This window comes from Bos taurus, chromosome 23 (genome assembly GCF_002263795.3).
Source record: "Bos taurus isolate L1 Dominette 01449 registration number 42190680 breed Hereford chromosome 23, ARS-UCD2.0, whole genome shotgun sequence".
In the NCBI taxonomy this organism is placed as follows: domain Eukaryota; kingdom Metazoa; phylum Chordata; class Mammalia; order Artiodactyla; family Bovidae; genus Bos; species Bos taurus.
In genome coordinates this window covers 41,847,564-41,863,121 of record NC_037350.1, presented here as the reverse complement: position 1 = coordinate 41,863,121, position 15,558 = coordinate 41,847,564, and positions in this window count along the sequence as shown.

Genomic DNA, 15,558 nt, shown 5'->3' with positions numbered 1-15,558 from the left:
CAGAGACAGACACAAAAGATCACAGAGACAAGGCAGGGCGCAGAACTTCCGAGGCAGGAGAAGCCATCAGAAAGCATTCACCACCGCTCCTCTTTAACTCTTCCTGAATCTCTAATTAGGAACTTTCACACCTCGGTCATAGTTCTCGTCTCTGGTCCTGCTCCCAGCATTATCTAGGGCAATGTCAAGGTCCATGTGGACCTTCAAGGCCTTCAGGGCTTAGAGTTTTCCAAATCCAATGACTTTCTCTCTAAAGTCTGTTTTTCCTTTCGGCATCACCTTCAGTTCACTTCAGTTCAGTTCAGTTCAGTCGCTCAGTATCTGGGAATCCCAGAATTTTAAAAGCTAAAATAGACCTTATAGATGTCACTTCTCTCAAAAAAAAAACCCTTGATTGGCTCCCCTCTCTTATGACTGTTTAGATTACTTTTCTGAAAATAACTATCTGGAAATTCCCTGATGGCGTAGTGCTTAGGGCTCAACATGCTCACTGCCAAGAGCCCAGGTTCGAACTCTGGTCAGGAAACTAAGATCTTAGAAGCTGCGAGGCATGGCCAAAAAGAAAAGAACTATCATAAAGCCACATAAAATATACCTTTGCAGCCAGCAATTTCCCTTCTAGTAACTTTGGGCGTGGAAAATGCTTCGGGCAAGCACACAAAAATATGATGGAATATTCATGGCAGCATGCTTCAAAACAGCAAAAGTTTGAAAAGTACTTATATGTATAACATAAGAGACTGGTCAAGTAATTTATTACGTACAACACCCAGTGGAACGCTGGGACTGAAAATTAGAAGAAGGACCAGAAATGTCTTAACATAGAAGCATGTCCTTGCATTATTATTGGGTCACAAAATGGGCTGTTATGTTCTGACTTCATTGATTGGAAAATACATTCTAAATATGTGTACAGAAACAAAAAAACGTGAAATGATTTTATAGAGCTTACCTCTATGAGCAGGAATGTACGCAACTTGATATTACTTCTTTGCTTATGTGTAACATCTAAATTTCTTCATTGAAGATACATTTCTAATGAAATGGGGCTTCCCTGGTGGCTCAGACAGTAAAGAATTGCCTGAAATGCTGGAGACCCAGGTTCCATGCCTGGGTGGGGAAGATCCCCTGGAGAAGAGAAAGGCTACTCACTCCAGTATTCTTGACCGGAGAATTCCATGGACAGAGGAGCCTGGCAGCTACAGTCCATGGAGCCACAAAGAGTCAGACATGACTGAGTGACTAATACACAATGAAATAAAAACAAACAAAAATCCAGCCTAAGGTCCTGATCAGGTGACATCCCTCCAGTAAATTCTGTTGAGAGTAGCCCATCCAGAAACGTCATCCCATATCTGTCTTCACAGGAAGCATACACTCACACTCATATCTCCTCACTCTCACTGTGAGATGGAAAAGACCCAATAAAGCACAGCTGCCTTTCCCTCTGCAGAACCAGACACGGGGTCTCAAATGTGGTGGTAGGTTATATGTCCACATCCTGGGATCTGTGACTGTGAGCTTGCTTGGGAAAAGGGTCTGTGCACACATACTTAAGTTAAGGATAGTGAGACGAGATCATCCTGGATTATCTGGGTGGGCCCTAAATCCAATAAGAAATGTCCTTATAAGAGACAGGAGAGGAGACAACACAGATGCAGGGGGAAAGGCCACGTATAGACGGAGACAGACACTGGACTCGGGCAGCTGCAGCCGAGGGAGCCCTGGAGCCCTGAGAAGCTCCCCAGGAGGAGAGCAAGGACATTCCCCTAGAGGTTTCAGAAGGAGCACGGACCCACCAACTCTGATTTTGGACTTCTGCCCTCCCAGGTAGCGCTAATGGTAAAGGACTCGCCTGCCAGTAGGAGACATAAGAGATGTGGGTTTGATCCCTGGGACAGGAAGATTCCCCTGGAGGAGGGCATGGCAACCCACTCCAGTATTCTTGCCTGGAGAATCCCATGGACAGAGGAGCCTGGCGGGCTACAGCCCATGTGGTCACAGACATTCAGCCATGACTGAAGCGACTTAGCACACACACATGCCCTCCAGAAAGGCAAGAGAATAAATTTCTATTATTTAATAAATTCTGTTGTTTATGAGTTTTGGGTGATTTGTTACAGCCCACATAGGAAACTAAGATACACATGGTAGACATTTTGTCCATATTTGTGGGAGGGAAAAAAAAGAATTGTTTAAAGGGCTTTGTCCTGGGTTCTAATAGCTTTGATTCAGAAAGAAAGAAAATCTCATTAAAATACTTTTCTAAACCCTAGTTTCTTCTGATCAAATTTGAATTTTTCCTCCCACTGTATATTATAGTGAAAGTGTTACTCACTCAATTGTATCCAACTCTTTGTGACCCCATTACTGTATTCTACCAGACTCCTCTGTCCATGGGATTCTCCAGGCAAGAATACTGGAGTGGGATGCCATGCCCTCCTCCAGGGGATCTTCCCGACCCAGAGATCCAACCCACATCTCTTATGTCTTGCGTTGGCAGGCACAGCGCCTGCTGGGAAGCCCACCATGTATTATAAAGGAAACCAAAATGGCAGATGTTACATGGTGATCCCTTAGACTTGAAATGTGGAAATAAAAGTAATTGACTCTCCCTTAGAGCATCTTCATGGAGACCCAAGGTTCCCCAAACTTTAACGCTAAGGTCCTTATTTTACCAGATTGTGACTTCAGTATCCATGGCTTTGCTCCGACTTCACCAAACACTGACAGTAAGAGCTTTAAAGGGATGATGACACAGTTGAGAGGTTGAAAAATTTGACCTACTTTTCTCTTCTGTCTGTTCTAAAAAACCCATGTCATTTTCTTCCTGTGATTCAACTCATTTCTTTAATCCACACTCACACAGCTCCTTTCCACAGAGGGCATAATTTGGCCTCCTGTGTTTGCTTTTTGTTTTGCCTTTGAATCAAATGCTTCAGTGCTTTGATAACTTAACAGTGAAGAGGAGAATAAAATGTGTTTTTCTTCAGGCTTAAAAAAAAAAATAGTGTTGAACACTCCAGAGATTATCATGTAAAATATGGTATAAAGAAAAGTGAGCGGAGTAGCGGTGGGCCAGAGAGAGGGGCACGTTGAAACCTCGTGAGTTGCTTGTAGGGCTCTGGATAACAGAAAGCATCAGTCTTCAAGCTCATTTCTCATTCACGTGATGTACAGCTGCGAGTAGCTCCAGATATGACAGCCCCTGCCTCAGACGCCAGTGTAGGAAGGAACGCAGGATGAAGCCACCTGGAAGTGAACATAGGAACTGGTACTGGACAAGATCACAGACAACAAGTTTGGTGGGTTTTTTTCCTTTAATTAAATTTATTTATTTTCAGCTGCACACGGGCTTTCTCTAGTGGCGGCAAGCAGAGGCTGCCCTCTAACTGTGCTGTGCAGGCTTCTCTTGTTGTAGAACACAGGCTGCAGGGTACAAGACCTCAGTGGTCGCAGCACACAGGCTTACTTGCTCCGAGGCATGGGGGATCTTCCTGGACCAGGGATCGAACCCATGTCCTCTGCACTGGCAGGCGGATTCTTACCCACTGGACCCCCGGGGAAGTCCACCATGAGGGATTTTTGCCAAATAAGCTAGCAGGGTTTGGGACTTGGACAACCTTAACACATTCAACAGCCTTCCCCTCCACCTTTTCATAAGTCTTATTTTCACATAATCCTGCAGTTCTTCACTGAAGGATGGTGGTAACTCCTATGTCCCCAAACTTAGGACTTATCACTCCAATTACATCGATGTGACAAATCTAAAAAAGAGAAGAGTATTTAGAAATGATAAAAGATAGAAAAGCATTTATTCAACTAACGACTGTCTCGATCTCCGGGTCAAGCACTGAGCCAGATGTCAGTCCAAAAAACGAAAAAGAGACATGGCGCCCTCCCTGGGGGAGCCTGTGGTTCAACTTGGGGGGAGAACAAGGACTCAAGGGCAACTGCAGGACAACGAGAGAAGTGGCATCAGGTGCCCAGAAAGGCTTGTGGGGTCACAGTGAAAGGAGGAGTTAGCATCCCCAGGGTGAGGGCAAGGCTTCCACAGAGCAGGTGACATCTGAGCCGTGTCCTAAAAAATGAATGGGAGTGTGCCCAGGCGGGAAGGAGCCCAGGGAGGGCATTTCAGGCAAAGGACTGAGCAGGAGACAAACTGCAGGAGGCGAGCTGACACGTTCAACACACAATAAGCTGTTCGTCATCGAGCCCCACTTTCATCCGTCAGCCTCCGCTGCACACCTTTCTTGACTCTACATCATTTAAGACATACAACCTGAATCCTTCATTTTAGAATCCTGACCCCTGATAACCCAGCCCAAATCCCTTCTTCCCCGCATGAAGTCCATGTTACAGCCTTCCTGTCCCCATTCTGGCCCTCACGTGGAGTGACCACTCCTGCCCAGAGGCTCCTAGGTTCCCTCCTAGGTTCCTGCTGGAATCACCACATGAGGGACAATCCCAAGTCCCCACTCTACAAAATTCCAACCCTTCTTGGAGAAGCTGCCCATTGGTCAAACTTGCATACAAAGCAGCTTTCATTACTAACATCTGAGGACAATTCTTCAGACTCAGAAAAATTGGCCTTCATGTATGGAGATGCCTCCAGAGGGTTAATGACACAGCATCTTTCTAAGAAAACAAACGTTGGCCATTGTCAGCCCCAGCGAGCCAAAGAATGTGTTTTGTCTTTGAGATGAACATGAAAGAGAAAATGGGGTGGTGATGGTACAAAGAGGAGAAGGGTCTGTTATTCTGTATCCACAATTCTGACATTCAAGGTCCTCCTCAAACCATAAGTTAGCTAACTCCCTGGGTGTCCAGGGCTGGCCTGAACTGATGGGAGCCTATTAATAGCCTGTCTGTTCCCCAGTGCGGTCCATGCCTTTGGCTGCAGAGTTAATAAGATGCTGGCTTACACAGTGCTGCCGGATCTCCACCAGGGGTGTTAGGTAATATTCTGTGTCCTGAATCTCATTTGGCCCCAAGGATTATGGTTGTGAGACTGTGGGCCTGTGGTTGCTACGATCCTGCTGCAGGTGTTTTTAATGACTGTGTTCCCTGGGGATGTACTTATTCTTAGCTGGAGCTCGATTGAGGGATGGCCTGCTTGGGGTCACTGACAAATCTTTGTCAGGGACAGGGAAAATAGCCATCCTCGGGCAAGGAAAACAAGCCAAGTCAGCTGCAGAGAAGAGCCCCACATAGCCTAACCCTACCCCTTGCTTCCCGGATCTGTCTTATCACCACGGACTGCACACAAGTGCTTGTGACCAATGTAGACTGAATTACATTGCTTGATGTGGAAAGACTTGGAACCTCCAATTCCTGCCCCAGCCTCACGTCACAACCCCAAATATCTTGGGTCCGCAGATATGCTCACAGTTTCATTAGAATGACTGAAATTCTCTGAAGGTCAGCCACTTAAGAAGACCCTCCAGACTCTGACAGTCAGCTTTTCCATCCATCAGAGCCACCCTTCACATACAAGTGCACGCATGAACCCACACACACACATGAAGGATTTTTTAGCATAGGCACATGGGCCTATGTCCCAATGCTTCTACCTGTCAGATTTGTGAATTGGAACAATTTAACTCATTCCCACCTGCTGCATCATTTAAATGGTTATAATGGGGCTTCTCCACTGGCTCAGTGGTAAAGAATTCACCCGCAAGGCAGGAGAGGTAGGTTCAATCCCTGGGTCAGGAAGATCCCCTGGAGAAGGAAATGGCAACCCACTCCAGTGTCTTTGCCTGGGAAATCCCACGAACAGAGGAGCCTGGCAGGCTACAATCCATATGGTCACAAAAGAGTTGGACACGACTGAGCAGCTAAAAACAATAACAATTATAATAATTGCCTCTGACTCTTCAGGGTCAAACAACAGACTAGACATGATAGCTCCTATATCGTGAAACAATATACAAATGTCATCATTGTTTTCATTATTATTTTTAAGATTAGAATATCATTTATACTGGAATACTTATTCGTTAAGGCAATACTTCTCAAATGTATTATCAGGGGGTACTGGTAATATCAATGTTCCCAAAGATGTTCTGCTATTAAAATTGAACAATGACAGTCTTTCTCACTCTTCAGAAAGGAAAAAAAAAAAAACTCAATTAATGACAGAATTTTCTCAAAACTAAATTTACCATCAATTAGGTTTTTCCTAAACAATGGGTTCCAATTCTACTTGTCTCAACAGTTACATGAGTCAGATGAGATTTATCTGTTTAAAGAATAACTTGTGCTTAAAGAATTAGTCTTCTCTGCCATTTTACAAAGAGCATCTTGCCAGGCAAGATAATGAGTGTCGAGAGCACATATATGAATGGGGTGCCAGTCCTGTTTTCAAGAGTCTGAGCCAGGGGAGAAAGGTGGTATGAGGGAGATAGATGAATAAGCATTTGCATTAAAATCAAAATAAAATCAGGGAATTCCCTGGTGGTCCAGTAGTTAAGGATATGCCTGCCAATGCAGAGGACACAGGTTTGGTCCCTGGCCCAGGAAGATCCCACATGCAACTGAGCCCACATCCCACGACTACTGAAGGCCACACACCCTGGAGCCCACGCCGTGCAACAAGAGAAGCCGCAGTGATGAGAAGCCCAAGCACCGCGACCAGAGCGCAGCCTCCGCTTGCTGCAACTAGAGAACGCCTGTGCACGGCAATAAAGACGCAGTGCAGCCGAAAATCAATAAATAAAACAGAAATTTTAAAAATCCCGCAAGCTGTATGGCATGGCCAAAAATAAAATTTTAACTATCAGAGGCACCCTGATACCTGAGTGTAAAATCTTACCTGGGCACAAAGGAGGGAGTACTGTCCAGTTCTTGGGGAGAGAGGGTGGATTCAGGAAATGCTTCACAGAAAAAAATGACACGTGGGCCAAGACTTAGGCAAGGTTGACCAGTACAATACTCACCCACTGCCTCCTCGTGTGGGTTCATCATGCAGAGATTAGCTCTCGAATTTACCAAAGGATGTTTTTTCAACAAGGTTCAAACTCTGGATTTTGCTTTAAATTTCAACAGTTTCTAAGTAGAAACCCCATTCCCACAGAGCCTAACAGTCTGAGTTATGGCCAGGCTGCAACGCAGAGTAGCTGGAGAAAGATTAATTAAGGCAGTGGGTTTGAAAGGACAAATGAATCTGACATCCCAACATGACAAATGTGTATGAGTCCAACACTAATTAGCAATAAAAAAATACTTATCTTCTAAATACACAAAGCACATATTTTCAGTGACAACTCATTCTACACTTAATCCCCACATAAACATGTAGGTCAAAGAATGCTTGGGTCAAACTGGTGCATTCATTCCCTGGATCCATATGGACTCCACTAACTAGCCCATAGGGAGGGCATGAGAATCCACAAGGTCCCATTTAGGGGAAATGCTCATTGGCAAACGGTCAGATGAACCTTAAGGACCACCTCTCCAGTCATAAAGCGAACTATAAATATACAAAAACTTCAAAGCACATTAGTATTTATATACCTTCTCCTCTGCAATTTTGCCCTTTCAGTTTTAAGGTAGAATGTCTTGTTTAATCCCTCTGCTGGAGACCAGAGTTTGCGTTCAATCTGGGTTGAACTGAACAGTCCTAATTCTGGGGAAAGAGTTAAGATCCCAGGTGGTCTCATGGTAAAGAACCCACCTGCCAATGCAGGAGACAAAAGAGATGTGGGTCCAGTCCCTGGGTCAGGAAGATCCCCTGGAGAAGGGCATGAGGATCCACTCCTGTATTCTTGCTTGGGGAATCCCATGGACAGAGGAGAAGTGACTAAGCACGCACACGCATAATTTTGGGCTGAGTGAACCGTTAACTAATTAATTATTAAAGGATTCCCCGGGTCCTGAACACCACTAGTTACTGTGTGCTGGTCCTTCCTCAGAGAGAATCTCTCTCATCCCCTAATCAATGTAACTACCCCCCATGCACATTCTTTACCTTTCTCCTACTTTATTTTTCTACATCATGTTTATCATTTTCTAATTTTGTCAAATAATTATTTTTAATTTCAATCTACTCCACATGGAAAACTTCATGTGATAGAGACGTTAAGAGTTTTATTTAATTCTGTAAACCCAGTCATAGAATAATGACTGGTAGGTGTTAGGCACTCATTAAGTACTTGTAAGATGAGTGTATGACTCATTGCAAAAGACACTGATGGTGGGAAAGATTGAAGGCCAAAGGAGAAGAGGGCGACAGAGGCTAAGATGGTTAGATAGCATGACAATGAACATGAGTCTGAGCAAAGTCCGGGAGATGGTGAAGGACAGGGAACCCTGACGTGCTGCAGCCCATGGGGTCACAAAGAGCCGGACATGACTTAGTGACTGAACAGCAACAGGATGAATGAAGCTGAATGAAGAACTCAAGAACAAAGTGGACCCTCAGGGATTCATGTCTCTGTCTGCAGGCCAGGCCTCTCACTGCTGAGGACCAAGTCTTCTCAAGGAGCGGGGGGCTCTTCCAAAGACAGTGGTTCAGGGAGGAGCCACCCCTCACTGTGTGGGGAGGGACGAGCCAGTGACTAGAGCTTCAGATAAACACAGGAAACATTAAACTGAGTCTGAGGCCTTCAGAGGGCTTCCCTGGTGGCTCAGATGGTAAAGAATCTGCCTGCAATGCAGGAGACCTGGGTTTGATCCCTGGGTTGGGACGATCCCCTGGAGAAGGGAACAGCTACCCACTCCAGTATTCCGGCCTGGAGAATTCCATGGACTTAGGAGCCTGGCAGACTACAGAGAAAATGCCCGACCAGTGAGGAAGAAAGAGGAGGTTTGGGGGTGTGGATGACTCAGCAAGCCTTGTCAAGACACGATTTTTAACTTTTCACCCACGGACACTTTGGGTTGGCCAGAGAACTCTTGCTAAATTCCAACAAACTGTGCCTACAATTTGATGATTGTTCTCTTTCTCCCTGCTCACTGCCTGCCTCCTCCTTTTGCCATCGTGCGCATTGTTTCTGGGAAGTCCGTGAGGAATCGCTGATCAATGAAGGCAAACATTTTTTCCTGGAAGCTAGTCCCATTGACCTTTGTGGGTGACATTCCCAGCACCATTTCTCCTTCCCTTTCCTAGAGGCCCTGGGTCTGGGTTGGCCACTGGAATCAACTCTAGAGGTGAGGTAGACGATGTGGGGGAAAGGAATCAGCCCATTCCTTTCCCCTGGCCACACAGATTGATTCAGGCCAATGAGCTGCAAGGAGACATTGCTGGGAATTTGTGAGAATGACGTTTTCCAGCTCTTGCAGAGGTACCAGTTGTCCCTGGATGGTAAGAGGGAAGCATGTCATCCACGAGTTATGGGCAGCCATCTTGTGATCCCGAGGTGAGCTCCCTTTGAGATGGGCATAGCCACAGAAGACAGATAGGAGATGAAGAAATAAACAGGAACTTTGGTGACATGACTGAGCTAAATGAAGCTGGCTTAGCTCTGGGTTTTTCAGTAGATGCAAGTCAGCATATTCCATTTATTATTATAGTCAGTTTGTGCTGTTGTTGAAAGTGGTAACTACCAAACTCATATATAGGTTCTGATTCTCTTTCCCAATTTAAGGTCAAATTGGAGAGTTTGTCTTAAAAAAATAAATAAATAAAGAGCTCAGGGGAAGATAAATGTCTCATTTCCCCAGCTTTTATTATGGATAAACTATTTCATTTTATGACTTGTTTGGAAGGAAATCCTGTACACTTGCATATTTTGGACTCAGAAAGAGATCTGGAACTTTGAAACTGAAATATCCCACTCATAAACTGACAATCAAGTATCTTATGCCAAAATATTCTTCAGCATTCACTCGTACTTAGCAAAATGGCTATCTAAAGAAGTTAAATGTGTCTGGGGATTAGAACAGCATTTATTTCCAGTCTCTTCTTATGCTGGCTGAAATGTTTCTAATTGATTTAGACATGTGGAATGTTTGAGATGGAGCGAACATGGTACAGTGGTTAAGAACAAGGCTAATTTGCCCAAAATCAATCTCAGGCAAGTTAGTTAGCCTCATTTTAGTGGATATTGTTGGTGGCCCACCCAACATCCATGTCCCCCCTTCCTCTTTGCTGGTGGAGCCCTGATTTTGTTCTTCATCATGTAGCCAATGTGACTTGAGGAAAGATAACTACTCATCTAGCTTTGGAAGTGGGTCTTGATGTATTTAAACCAGTCACAAGGGTTTTACCCTCCTCCTCAACTCATGATACATGACCCAGATCGGCCCAAAAAATACAAGGGAATTTGCCCAGAGTTTACATAATAGTTCCTCTAAGAGAATTTCTAAGAGCAAGTCCCTTCCTGAGGCATAACACGCACGCATGCTTAGTCATGTCCAATTCTGTGTGACCTCATAGGCTGTAGCCCACTAGGCTCTTCTGTCCATGGGATTCTCCAGGCAAGAATACTGAAGTGAGTAGCCATTCCCTCCTGCAGGGGATCTTCTTGACCTAGGGATCAAACTTGAGTCTCTTATGTCTCCTGCATTGGCAAGCAGATTTTTTACCACTCCACTAAACCCCTAGCTGGGTCTTAAATGGATGGTCCTTTGAGACAGCTTGTTAGTGGCAGAATCTAGTTAAGCACCAAGATCTTATTCTTCTGCCCTTTCCACTGCATTGTAACATTCAATTCCAGGCCATGGGCATCCATTTTGTTACATTCACAAAAAGCCTCCTAAGTGACTTCAAGTTATGGAGCTCAAGATACCAAGTGCCCACTTCCCACTTCAAAATAAGTTTGTGGTTATCCTGGGACGGGGGGAGATAAACTGGGTCGTTACATCAACACTGCATATTCCTATAAAGACTGAAGTATTTACACAGCATGCCAAAGTCTCTTTTTATGCAACCAGGAAACCGGTTTGTTTGTTTAATAAGCATTCAGCAGCCCCTGCCCCCACCCCTTCGCATTAGAATGAGTGATTGATGAATGGAGAGCTAGGCCTTCTTCACATGCCGTTTTCAGGACCAGCCTAAAGCCCAGGTCAGAGAAGGCAATGGCAACCCACTCCAGTACTCTTACCTGGAAAATCCCATGGACAGAGGAGCCTGGTAGGCTGCAGTTCATGGGGTCGCAAAGAGTTGGACACAACTGAAGTGACTTAGCAGCAGCAGCAGCTAAAGCCCAGGTAGCATGCCCAACCTGGCCCCCTTGGGTGTAACGGGCCTCCCCAAGGTTCCCACTTGGGAATACTCTCCCCTACCCTCCTGAAGAGCTCCGTCAGTCCAGTTCAGTCCGTGGGCTGCAGAGAGGCAGCCCATACAGGGTTCCGAGCTCCCCAAGGACACGGAGCAGGAAGGCTGATCCCACTGTCCCTGCAGAGAAGCCTCGGGCACACAGGTGCTGTTCCCAGGGCACGGCCACCTCCATCAGCTGAGCCCTTAAGTGCCCTTAGCTCACTGACGTTACAGCCACACAGGCCAGCCCTGGTCACTAAGCTGATGGCAGAATGCAGGTCAGCTTTCCTCCCTGTCTCAGCCTTTGTCCTTGACAGATGAGATGGGTTCCTACCTCCCTACCTGCCCCACACACCCTAGCGCTGGGCGTCTCCCCATCTCCCCGACTCTCTCTTCTCATACATGCTCTAGGAAGGACCCGACAAGTTCACTCCCACTCAGGATACCTCCACAGCCTCATCCATTGTTTCTTTTTTTTATTCCACCAGCCACCCCACATGGATGATGGGATCTTAGTTCCCGGACCAGGGATTGAACCCACACTCTAGACAGTGAATGCATGAAGTCCCAATTACTGAAACCACCAGGGAGGTCCTCCCCTTGCTCTCCATGGTTTCCTATATGTCTCTGGGGAAACTGCAGGTCAACCAGTCACCAATCACAGTACAGGATTAGGATGGAAATCATGCCATACTGCATGCGTGCTCAGTCATGTCTGACTCTTTGTGACCCCATGGACTGTAGCCCACCAGGCTCCTCTGTCCATGGGATTCTCCAAGCAGGAATACTGAAGTGGATTGCCATTTCCTTCTCTAGGGGGTCTTCCTGACCCAGGGATCAAACCCAAGTCTCCTGTGTCCCCTGCACTGACAGATTAAGGTGTCTTAATTTCCACCAGTAAAACTCATCTGAAACTCTGGGTGGCATTTTCAGCTTCCTAGTCATGCTCGTGATAGGAAGTCTCCCTAGAAGGCTTGCCCACTAAGTTGACTCAGCTCATACCTTACAAACCATACAAAAAAAAAAAAAAAAAACCAAGTGATAGAGTTATGGTAGGGATTAATTGAAATAATAATGCATGGAAAGAGAAACCAGAATGTCCCAAGGCTGATGGCTAAAGCCAAGTTCATCACTCCATTTGTTGTTTAGTCGCTAAGTTGCTCTTCGCGACGCTATGGACATGCCAGACTCCTCTGTCCTCCATTATCTTCCAGAGTTTATTCACACTCGTGTCTGTTGAGTCAGTGATGTTATCTAACCATCTCATTCTCTGCCACCCTCTTCTTTTGTCTTCACTCTTTCCCAGAATCAGGGTCTTTTCCAACAAGTCAGCTCTTCACATCAGGCCGCCAAAGCATTGGAGCTTCAGCTTAAGTGACATACCCACAAAAGTCATTATTTTCCCCTTGTCCTAAGAGCCATTTCTCATTCATCTCCCTCAGTGCCTAACACAAGGCCTCACCCACGGTGCTGCTGTGCTGTGCTCAGTTGCTCCAGGGAAGAATACTGGAGTGGGTTGCCATGCCCTCCTCCAGGCCTCACGAATTATTTTGCCCAGTTAATTAGTCTACCCTTAAATCTTCCCACCCTACTTGTGCCTCTAATCAACACTTTAAATGCAAAAACCAATGCAGGCTTCCTGTTCTAAATAAAATTCTAATCTATCTGCACTAATTAATAATTATTTTTTGTTTTTAACATAAGGACTGGTTTATACTAGCACCCACGGGCCTTGAGAACATTCTTTTAATAACCAGGAGCCATGAGCTGGGACCATTCTGCCTTCAGCAGCCCAAACTTTAAAATTAATCATTCCCACACAAGTTTCTGTATCTCCTCTCCACCTAAACTATATTGGCTCTTCAACATTTGGAGGCAGAAAAGCTTTTGAGTCAATCGGGCAGCTTAACTGACACATGTGAAGAAGGCTTTATTTCTTGGGTTAATGGTGGAAACAGTGACAGACTTTATTTTCTTGGGCTCCAAAATCACTTCGGACAGTGAATGTACCCATGACATTAAAAGACACTTCTTCCCTGGAAGAAAAGCTGGGACAAACCTAGACAGAATATTAAAATGTGGAGACATTACTTTGCCGACAAAAGTCCATCTAGTCAAAGCTATGTTTTTTCCAGTAGCCATGTATGGATGTGAGACTTGGACCATAAAGAAGGCTGAAGAAATGATGCTTTTGAATTGTGCTGGAAAAGACTCTTGAGATTCCCTTGGACAATAAGGAGATCAAACCAGAAATCAACCCTGAGTGCTTTCATTGAAAGCACCGATGCTGAAGCTGAAACTCCAATGCTTTGGCCACCTGCTTCGAAGAGAGCTGACTCTTTGGAGAAGATCCTGATGCTGGGCAAGTTTGAGGGTAGGAGAAGAGGGTGACTGCCGGGGACCAGCCCCGGCTGATCCAGGGTATTCGAAGGAGAGGCGGCGTAGGCGAAGATCAGGAAACAATTGCTTAATTAAACGTTAATTAAGGATATAAAGACTAATAGAATGAGGATAGCTCAGTGAGGAAATTCAGTGGAGAAAAGAGGCTGAATAATTCAGCCAGAAGGTAAGAGAAAGAACGACATGGTGAGACCAAGTTTCGGTGAACAAGGCCCGCACTTTGTTTTCCGAAGTAGTTTTTATACCTCAAGTTATGCATAGAGGATAATGGGGGAAGGGGTAGAGTCATGCAGCAAGCCAGGCTTTCTTCCTGCAAACTTATCATATGCAAAAGCTTAGGTGATTTGCATCATCTTCTGGCCCAGAGGCCTGTTAACATTTTAAGACCCTTTCTTCAGAAAACTTATTTTTCTCTAAAGGTGATAAGTCAAGAGCCACCCTCGAAAAGCATTAGATAAAGTTGCATTCCTACAGAGCAAAGGTGTGGTGGGCTATAACAAGAAAAAGAATTAACTCAAGGGTCCCAGGTTACAAACATTAAAGCTACTATTTACACCAATTATATTAATCAATACACTGCCAGGGACACAGCAGGTAAGGGATATGGAAACTTAGCAGCAAACATTGGCCCAAAAAGCAAAAATCCTTCACCAATACAATTTCTAATCAATCTTTTAACCGCTCAAAGGAATCTGTGTTTAGACAGTTTAGAACATCTCATGCCTCTCACAGTTGGGAGGCTCTGAGCAATCACATGTGGCCGGAAAAACCTATTCAGGCAGGCTAGAGGACTTCCAAAGGAGTTTGTAGGTTGAAACACTGTCACATCCAGGAATTATTAACTGGAGCTCTAAGCTAACTATTTTTTCAGAGAGAGGTAGTGGGGGACAGCCCCCCATAAAGTCAGAGGTGTAGGTGAAAGCACAAAGCAGAAAGTAGGCAGACTCTGGTTTTGGGGGTAGATTGCTCGAGAATTTCCAGGGAGACTCCTGAGGCTTGATCCCGCCTTTGCGTATGCCAAGCCTCCTTCCTCATGACCTTTGCCAGGGGCGGAGCTCGCTCCCCGCAGGTGACAGAGGATGAGATGGTTGGATGACAACACTGACTCGATGGACATGAGTTTGAGCAAGCTCAGGGAGATAGTGAAGGACAGGGAGGCCTGGCGTGCTGCAGTCCATGGGGTCTCAAAGAGTCAGACACGAGTTATTGACCAAACAAGAACGAATGGTATCAGCCCCTCCCAGGGAAGCAAGGATTGGGGGCGGGGCGGGGAATTCCCCGAAGGCAAAACCTCAGGGTGCTATTCTGAAGGAGCATCCTAGAGGTAGATTCTGGTCTTGAGGTTGCTGGAGGTTTACACATCTTCTGAAAGATGATCTAACACGAGATAGTGCCAGGTGTCTGCGGCCCGGCTCACCCCATGCGCCATCCCCACCCAGGAGCAGGAACAGGGCGCTGGTGGTTAGGCAGCTGTTGAAAAGCCCTGTGATCTGCAACTGTGGGGGCGGAGGCATGAGGGAGAAGGGGGACCCTGGCAGCTGTCTGCTGTCCACCCCTTGAGACCAGAGGGTGCCTGACAGGCACAGCAAAGAAGTTTCAGTGCCAGAATGTGCCAGCTCATCTGATGCATTGGGGTTTTACTAACCTATACTAAACCTGCCCATTTCCCCCTGGTAACGAATGGGACTGACCTATGATGGGGTGGGGTGTCCGCTAATATCGTGTCACCTGATGATTCATAAGGATAAATAATGATGTGTGATTTTTGGTATTCAGAGACGCCTGTCCTTTGGCTAAACAGGAAGACAGCTTTGCTTTTTTTCTCCTGGCTCCAGCCTCTGGGTTTCTAAGCCCTTTTGTGTCTTGGAACATTTTGTGTGAGAACTTGGCAGCAGAAGGCCTGTCCTCAATGAGTGAACCTAGGAGCCCATGTGTACAGACTTCCCAAAATAGAG